Below are 10467 nucleotides of genomic sequence, written 5' to 3' on the forward strand. Positions count from 1 at the left end.
TGGTTTGATCTGAGGGTCTAGAATTGACGCTACCCCCTATATATACAGCCCTGTACCCCCTCCAGGAGAGCCATCCCTGAAACCCTAATTCATACCTTTAGGATTAGAGCCAGCAGTCAAGAGAAGATTAGTTCTCCATAGGATCTAGTCTTATAAATAGAAATAGTGAGATAGAGAGTGAGGGAAGAGTTTGGAGGAGGTGCCGGCCTATCGGTGCTCTCTTTATGGCTTGTACCTTGGTGGATCCAAGTTCTATCTAAGCTTGCCTCTGAGATATTTCTGGTAATCAACTTCTGATTCAAGTAAGCATCTTGTTTATATTGTTCATCAGGATCACGACTCTTTGAGTGCTTTATTCCTATTCTAGAGGGGGTAAAGGCCCTGTTCGGCTTACCCCATATTCGGCTTGTTCGGCTTCTTTTTTCAGCTGGAACAGTGTTTTTCTCTCACAACAATTCAACCGAAACATTGTTTTTCAGCCAGTTTTAGCCAAGTTTTAGACCAGCGAACGGGGCCAAAGTATTAATCATAAGTGTAAGCGTGGTACTTAGACTTGGGTTAATCATGGATGCACCCTGCATTCCGGATCAGTAGTAGCTCACGAGGGTGACTCTTATAGCCTCATTGAATCCTTTGTAGTCCACCTCCCATTTGTAGGCTAAGTAGGACCCGATTACAAAGGAAAGCATCCTCTGCTGGTGTCTTTTCCTAGTAATGTCCACAGTTGAAAGCACTAGTTTGGTTTTGGTGAATTGATGAAACCCTAAGTGCTAACCTAGTTTATCAAGTGATCATGATATAGGTAGCACACTCCAAGTGGTCAAGCAAATGAAGATCATAACATGATGTGGTGACGCCATGGTGATGATCAAGTGCTTGGATTTGGAAAGAAGAAAGAGAAAAACAAAAAGCTCAAGGCAAAGGTATAAACCATAGGAGCTATTTTGTTTTGGTGATCAAGACACTTAGAGAGTGTGATCATATTTAGGTTTGATAGTCGTACTATTAAGAGGGGTGAAACTCGTATCAGAATGCGGTTATCAAAGTGCCACTAGATGCTCTAACTCATTGCATATGTATTTAGGATCTAGTGGAGTGCTAACACCCTTGAAAATGTTTGTGAAAATATGCTAACACATGTGCACAAGGTGATACACTTGGTGGTTGGCACATTTGATCAAGGGTGGTGAAGTTTAGGTGCAAGGCTAAGTAACTCCACCGGCAGAGTGTCCACCCGTAGAGTGCGGACAGTCCGACGGTGCCACCGGCGCCCTAGACAGAAAAGACGGAGGTCACTAGAAGTGATCGGACACTGGCCTCGGTTGGACCGGTGCGTCCGGTCAGGTGTAGCAGCAAAGACGCTGGCATCGGTCAAATGACCGGACGCTGGGTTGCTCTGCGACCGGACGCTGAAGGGCTACGTCCGGTCGTGTTGTCGGTCAGCACAGTAAGAAGTCATAGTGTGACCGGACGCTGACAGGGTCCGGTCAAGCATGACCGGACGCGTCCGGTCAGCAAAAATCGGTTTTGGAACCTTACTGTAAACGATCGGACGCTGGGTGTTCAGTGTCCGGTCAACTCAGGAGCAGCGTCTGGTCAAGGCAGATGACTGTTGAAGTTGGGACACGTGGCTGACTACGAGCGACCGGATGTTGCAGAACCGACCAATTTATAAGAGTATAAGTACAATGGCAGCCCGCAAGCGGTCGCACTGTCATTCTTGAACCCATATAAACCCGGTAGTCCGTCGAGTACCACGACGGGTCTCGATAAACGATTTACAACAACCAAGATCATACAGGATTCAACATACATGCCACATATTACATAAAGTTCACAGATACATTTCATCATCAGAGTACGAATAAAAGTTATTACAAACCGAGTTTGATAAGTAAGCGGAAGCAATTAAGTTCGAAAATAAAGTTTCCAACATAGTTTGATACAGTGCCAAGTCGGATCACGGTCCACAAAAGCAAAGATAAGAATTACTAAAGAAGCCTGCCCAAGGCTTACTCCTCATCCACGGTGGGATAGAAGCAACTCTTGCAATAACCATGATACACAGTGCCTTCTACAACAATGGGAAAATAAACCCTGAGTACGAGAAGGTACTCAGCTAGACTTACCCGTCATGAACCAGAAATAAAATGACTCCAAGGATTATGCAAGGCTGTATAAGTGGACGTAACTTGACAACATTTTGCGTAAAAGGCAAATGACCCATTGTACAATTATGATTCCTTTATCAAGTTAAATTATAACTATCCATTTCTAGATTAGCAACTATCCTGTGCCAAACATGTGGTATATCATTTAGAAGCATTCAATAGTAACCATAGCAGGTATTGTAATTCCATATTCATCTGCACCATCATGTTTCATAACACAGTTACTACGATGTTGGAGCTAGTCAAGTTTCTCACTATCCAGGAGAGACGGCGATTCGAATCGATTTCAACCAGCTGGGAATTTATTCCTAACACAAACCCAGATCTACCAGCCACGATAGCCTTAGGTCACCTTTGGTACAACTCAGGTACACATTTCACGGGTCCGTACCACGCCGCACAATCTGGAACACCGGATGCCAGGATGCTCAGGCCAAGCCTGCCCTTAGGCTCAGTCTAATCGTTCCCCGGAAGGAGCGCACAACAGAATGGGTCCCGGCCTGAGTTGAATTACTTGGCTTCGCGGTCGGAACGAGTTATCTGGCCAGCTAAGTGAGAGGCATGCGTTCAATCTTGTCAGAAGTTTCAACAACGGTACGGTCCATGATCGACACAGACGGGGATAGATCCACACCCAAGACCTCCATGCCTTGTTGCTTCTCTATCGACCTCCTGTCCGGTCTTGATTTACTTTTACCTCATGGTTCTGTTCCACGATAGCAGATATAGCCAACCGTGCTCCGGTATCCACCTACATCTCGCAGGTGATAGGACATCACCCGACTTCTACTGGTCTAAGCATGACTAAGCATATATTCGATCCTAGACCTATACCGGTTAAAGGTGTAATATCTGGACAAGGAATGTACATGCATCAAGTGGTTCCATTCAACTCTTATAACCTAATGCATCAATCATAAGTACTTAAGTAACATTTGTAAATTACTGGGAGACTTATAATGCTCCAGGGCTTGCCTCGCAGAAAGGAAGTAGGGCGGTGGTCAGGACACTCCGGAAGCTCTTCAGGGTTCTGCTCCACGCCTTCGGGAGCTGCGGCTTGCGGATTCTCCTGCGGGTCCCCTTCCTCTGCTTCTTCGAATTCCAGCAACGTTATCTCTTCCTCCGATCCTAGATGCATGAGTATGGCATAAGTATTACGAATGCATATATGTTAACAAGTGCATCATGTTTATTGAGTAGGTGCATATCTCATCTCGATTATTTAATCATCTACTTCTACAATGCATCGATTATGCCACAACACAGTAGCTACTTGTTTCACTCATAACTGGAGTTCTACCAATCGAAATACAGTGATCCTAGACTTTCTGGAAAGCTTATCAAATTCTCTACAACTTTGTTATTAACCATTTTTACAGTACACATCATTTTCAACATGCAACTCATTAAACTCCAGAATCTGTCCGGAAACTATTCAATATGCAATACAAAGTAACAATACTTCTACTTCATGTAATCATTCAAAATTTGACAACATAAAATCTACCAACAGTTTAAGCATACCAAATACATTTAAGATAATATAATGGTGGAGCCCAAACTATTTATTTAAATGCCTTTATTATTTTATTTAGATATCTAGGTTAAATAATAAACATATACCAAATGTGTTTCAAAAATTCTTAAACATTTACAGTGCCTTACTAATGCTATCAAAGGACTACTATAAAAATTTCATGTCATTTTACCAAGTATAACATCCTATACAAAAATGACAAGGCAGCAAGGCTTGAAATAGCATAAATGGAAAACCCTTTTGAAAAGTGTCAAGCAACAAATTTCCTATTTTTCTTAGCATCCCTATGGTACTAGGATTACTTCCAACAAATTTCCTGAATTTTGGATTCCTAAATAATTTATAAAAATTTACACAAGGATCTCCTAATTATAAAAGAAAAATCTATTACTACAAATCTACACATGCACTCATCTTCAAATTTTTACCAGAGCTTATATATGCTAAGACTAGCTTACCACAAAAATTTCATAATTTTTGGAGCACAGGAACTCTGGATATAAAATAAACAAATTCGAATGCATTCAAAAGCACATTTCAAATCCCTATTTAAATCTCCACAAATTTCTACTGTAAATGTCAAAAACATAATTTTCCTAAATACTACACTTCCTAAAGGACACTAACAAGTTTATTTCACAATTTTTGAAGCTATCAAACTGAAGATACAAAAATTACAAAACATATGAAATCTGCATTCAAACTGAACTAGCTTTAATACATGGAGTCGCTGACACGTGGGACCCACTGGTCAGTTGACCCCACCGGTCAGCGAGACAAAACAGAGCACGACGGTGCCGCTCGACGCTGTGCCACTGGAGCTCATCGACGGCGAGTCCGCCGGCGGTGACGCCATCACGACATGACCCCCACTACTTCCCGGACCTAGTGACCTACTTGACCGAGCCTAATGACGGAGCTAAGTACGATGGCGACAATCATGGCGGCACGGTGGAGCTGGACAACGGCGCTACGCCGACGGAGACCATGGTGAGGCACAAAAAGGTGCGGATGAGCTTCCATGGGCTCAGGCGAACCTATCGCGCAAGGTTGCACGGTCTACGGTGGAGGGAGGTGCCCCAGCCACGGTGACGGGCGTGGCGGGGATGCTCCGGCGAGCTAGCGGACGGCGCTGTTGCTTACCAAGTGCGGTCAGCGAGTGTGAGCCGAGACGGTGAGTCACTGGGGCTCAGGTGGAGGTGTTGCAGTGGTGGAGAAGCGACGAGGGCGAGCTGGCGCTGGCTACGGCGACGACGGAGCTGCTCGGTGCTGCGGGAGCTCAGCGTGATAATGCCGCGCTCCGGTGCGTCATGGCCTGCACGGTCAGGGCAACAGCGACGCACGGCCACCGTGACCTCCACGCGGCACACGGTTCCTGCCGGTGTCGGCCACTGAAGATTTCAATTCAGTCGATTCAGTTAAGCAAGGCCGAGCCTGACGACGAGTTTTGCAATCGAAATAACTCCCTATGCAAAGCGATTCAGTGATCTCTTTCAGAACCAAAGTTGTAGTCCTAAGTACCATCTCCAAATGTTGTTCAATGAACTCATGCTAACTCGCAACATAAACTGAGTAAAATCATGATCAAGGTCGGCTTGTCAGGCTGTCAGTGATCCAGGACTTAGCAAAATTTCATTCATGAGATGTTGATTTTACTGATTTTTGTGATCCAATTTCACACATGTTAGGAGCTGAATTAGTTAGTGACCCAAAAATAAAAGTTGTTCCTTATGTCAAACACTACAACTTTGCTTTAGGGATCTCCTCCATGCAAGGTCTCTAACACCTAGTTCAAACTTGGTCAAACATGTCACATTTACATGATGATACACACCAAAGCATGGCTTAATGACCCTTTTACCCCTAACCATGAATATCAAAGTTGTTCATAATGATACTCTAAACATGTTAAGGCAATTTGCAAGGTTATCCAATCATTTCATGTAGTAGTCACTCATTGAGCTAGTTAGTGTAATCACAAGAAAGCTTAAGTGTTGGTTCATGAAATGTAATCATGAACAAGGTTCTATTTGCTACCCTAGGTGTGGCTACATGTTTGTGTGACTCACATCCACCAAGTACATGTGTCCACTCATGATCATATGCATAGACACATGGAGACATGAAATAACGAGAAAAGTTGCATATGTTTAAGAAACATGCGATAATAAGCAAACGTTGCAGATGTTGCAATCCAATGTTTCAAGTGTCAAAGCTTACATATGAATGCTTTATGATCATGCTCATGCTATGCAAGTCAAGTTATGCAAGGCTAACACCCGAGGTGTTACAGCCCCTCCCCCTTATAAAAATCTCATCCCGAGATTTGCAAGACCTACCATTCTTGAAAAATGGCGGGATAAACTTCTCGTAGATAATCTTCTCTTTCCCACGTAGCATCTTGTTCACTATGATTGTTCCACACCACCTTATAGAATTTAATAATCTTACTCCGTGTTACTCTCTCCATCTCCTCTAATACTCGGATTGGCTTTTCTTCATAGGTCAAATCCGATTGAAGCTGCACGTTGGTGGGTGCAATAGCTTCTTCAGGTACTCGAAGACATTTCTTCAGCTGGGAAACATGGAACACATCAAATATTGCACTCATTTCTGGTGGAAGCTGTAACTTATATGCAACATTTCCTTTTCGTTCCACAATTTTGTATGGCCCTACATATCTTGGCGAAAGCTTCTTTTTTATCCCAAATCTTCTCACACCTTTCATGGGTGATACTCTCAAGTATACATAGTCACCCACTTCAAAAGTTAGTGGTCTTCTTCTTCTGTCGGCATAGCTCTTCTGTCTTGATTGAGCTGCCTTCATATGTTGTTGGATGATACGTACTTGCTCTTCGGCTTCATTGACAAAGTCAATACCAAAGTACCTCCTTTCACCGGGCTCAATCCAATTCAATGGAGTTCTGCATTTTCTGCCATACAAGGCTTCAAATGGAGCCATCTTGATACTCACTTGATAACTGTTGTTATAGGAGAATTTAGCTAAAGGTAACCATTTCTCCCATGAACCTTTTGAAGATATAACACAAGCTCTAAGTAAATCTTCTAGGATTTGGTTCACTCGCTCTGTCTGTCCTGAAGTTTGTGGATGATAAGCTGAACTTCTGATTAGCTTGGTTCCCAAAGCCTGGTGTAAGTGCTCCTAGAAACGAGATATGAACTGTGGTCCTCGATCTGAGATTATAGTCCTAGGTACTCCATGCAGTCTCACGATCTGGGAAACATGTGCTGACTTGGTGAGACGATCAACAATTACCCATATTGAATCGTGACCTTGTGGCATCATTAGAAGGCCTGTGATAAAGTCCATGCTGATTTCCTCCCATTTCCATCTTGGAATAGGCAATGGCTGAAGTAATCCAGCAGTTTTCATATGGACAGCTTTTACTCTACTGTAGTTATCACACCTAGCAACATAGGCTGCGATCTCTTTCTTCATCTTAGTCCACCAAAAATGGGTTTTCAAATCTTGATACATCTTACTACTACCCGGATGGATAGACAATGTGGATGAGTGAGCTTCATCTAAAATTTGATCCCTTAGCTCACGGTCTTTCGGTACCACTAGCTGGTCCTCAAACCATAATACACCTCTTTCGTCCAATCTAAAATGTTTGGTTTCCTGCTCTTGCATTTTTCTCTTGATGTGATTTATTCCTACATCTGTCTGCTGTAGCTCTATGATTTTGCCCTCAAGTGAACAACTGATGGTGATATTGTGTAGTACAGCAGGATGTAACAAGTTGAATCCATCTTCCAACAATGCTTCCACAGTGTTGCAATGGGACTTTCGACTAAGTGCATCGGCTACTACATTAGCTTTACCTGGATGGTAATGCACTTCTAAATTGTAGTCTTTAATCAATTCTAACCATCTTCGTTGTCTCATGTTCAGCTCTGGCTGGGTAAAGATATACTTGAGGCTTTTGTGGTCAGTATAGATATGACATGCATTGCCCAACAAGTAATGTCTCCATATCTTTAATGCATGGACAACGGCTGCAAGTTCCAAATCATGTGTAGGGTAGTTGACTTCATGTTTTCTCAATTGCCGAGAAGCATATGCAATTACTCTTCCTTCTTGCATAAGCACACATCCTAAACCTATTCCCGAGGCATCACAAAATACATCAAAAGGCTTTTCAATGTCTGGTTGTGCTAGCACAGGTGCTGTAGTCAACAAAGTTCTGAGGGTGTGAAAAGCTGCTTCACATTCTGGTGTGCAATTGTACTTCTCATCTTTCTAAAGTAGTCTGGTCATAGGCTTAGCTATCCTTGAGAAATCTAGAATAAACCGACGATAGTATCCTGCTAACCCTAGAAAACTCCGAACTTCATGAACCGAAGTTAGGGCTTTCCAATCCATGACCTCTTGTACTTTTGATGGGTCTACAGATATTCCATCTTTTGATAAAATATGACCTAAGAAAGGCACTTTGCTCAACCAAAATTCACATTTGCTAAACTTGGCATATAGCTTATGCTCCCTCAATCTGGATAGGACAATCCTCAGATGCTCTTCATGATCTGACTCATTTTCTGAATAAATCAATATGTCATCGATAAACACGACCACGAACTTGTCAAGTTCAGGCATGAATACCGAGTTCATCAGGTACATGAAGTAGGCTGGAGCATTTGTTAGTCCGAAAGACATAACCAAATACTCGTATAAGCCATACCTAGTAGAGAAAGCAGTTTTAGGTATATCCTCCGGTCTGATCTTTATCTAATGGTAGCTTGATCTCAAGTCAATTTTGGAGAATACCTTTGCCTTTGCTAGCTGATCGAACAAGATGTCGATGCGGGGCAACGGATATTTGTTCTTGATGGTCACAGCATTGAGTGGTCTGTAATCTACACACATTCTCAGTGACTTGTCCTTCTTTTTCACAAACAAAGCTAGGCATCCCCACGGAGATGAGCTAGGTTGGATAAGACCCTTGTCCAATAGATCTTGCAATTGAACCTTAAGTTCCGCCAACTCATTGGGTGGCATTCTATAGGGCCTTCTGGATATGGGTGCCGTACCTGGCACTAACTCGATCTTAAATTCCACGTCCCTATCCGGTGGTAGACCGGGTAATTCTTCTAGAAATACATCCGAAAACTCACAAACCACGGGGATATCACATATTGTGGTGGTTTGGATAACATAGGCTAAATGTTGGGGTTTGAAATCGCGGGAGAGTGGTACTAGAAAAGCATTCCCTCCCGTGGGCTCTCTCAACATAATAGTACGAGTGCTAGTGTCAATAAGAACACCATGATCCTTCATCCAACTCATGCCTAAGATTACACTTATTGATAACCCTGGCAATATTATCAAATCTGTTGTGTACTCCCTCCCTTGTATAGAGATGAGTACATTTTTGACTATCTTTTTGGTAGTAACAGTTCCCCCTGCTGAACTTATGTTAAAACCCCCTTTGCTTACTTTAATTATTTCTTGATCATGTCTAGATGCAAATGCTTGACTCATAAATGAATGAGAAGCTCCCGAATCAAATAAAACAACAGCGGGATGCTTGTTGACGAGAAACATACCAGCCGTGACAACTTCTCCGGCGGGCACTTCCTCCACAGCGGTATAATGCACTTGTCCCTAACGTGCCCTAGCATTCACCTGTCTCTGATTGTTTTGATTCTGGTTGCTATTCTTCTTGGGGTGGGGGCATTCCTTGGACCAATGACCTAGTTGGTTGCAGTTGAAACATGGTTGATTACTTCTGAATCCGGTGGAGCTATCCTGACTGCCATTTCCTTTTGGTAAGGCAATAGTAAACGCCTTACAGAATGGTTTCTGTGGCCTATTATTCTGAGCTTTAGGTGGTGGAGGCCGAAACTTGGGTGTAGGTGGACAGAATTGTGGCCTAAGCTGTGATAGGTGCTTTCGACTGGAAAGATCCGGATGCACCGGCCTCATATGTCCTCTTGCGACCCTTAGCAACTGCATGCATGTTGTTGTGGTTTTCTTGGGTCAAGGCATCACTAATAAACTCATTGTACGTGGCACACCTAGAATTTGCCATAGTCTTCATCAGTTTGGTACCCAAACCTTGCTTGAAACTCTCTATCTTTTTCTCCTCGGTATCCACAAAACCTAGAGCATATCTGGACAAGTTGTTGAATGCGTGCATATATTCTGTGAGTGACTTTGTTCCTTGAGTGAGCCTCATAAATTCGGCCGCTTTCATGCGCATCAGGCCTGGGGGAATATGATGTCCCCTAAAAGCCAGCTTGAACTGTTCCTAGGTCACTCGCGCGTTAGCAGGCAAAGATGATAGGAAATGTGTCCACCAGACCCCTGCTGGTCCTTGCAATTGATGAGAAGCATACTCAGCTTTCAGATGTTCTGTGACCCTCAGCAGACGAAATTTCTGCTCAATGGTATTTAGCCACTCGTCAGCCTGTAGTGGTTCCTCAGCCACCATGAAGATTGGAGGCTTCGTATCTAGAAACTCCTTGAATGTACTGTGCTGATTTGGCTCGGCCCCTGGTTGATGTGGGTGGCCACGAGCAGTGTTTTGCGTGATAAGGCGTAAAGCTTCCTCCATTGTCCTCTGGCTCCCTAGGAACTGGGTAAAGAACTCCTGAGCAGACGGTGGCGGTGGGGGTGGCAAGTCATCATGGTTGCCATCCTGGCTGCCACCAACTCTAGCACGGGTGCGCGTCATCTGCGAAGTTGCAACAATAAGCGATTATTGGTTGATGTCAAGAGATTGCAGATGAATTAGG

This window comes from Miscanthus floridulus, chromosome 3 (genome assembly GCF_019320115.1).
Source record: "Miscanthus floridulus cultivar M001 chromosome 3, ASM1932011v1, whole genome shotgun sequence".
NCBI classification, from domain to species: Eukaryota; Viridiplantae; Streptophyta; class Magnoliopsida; order Poales; family Poaceae; genus Miscanthus; species Miscanthus floridulus.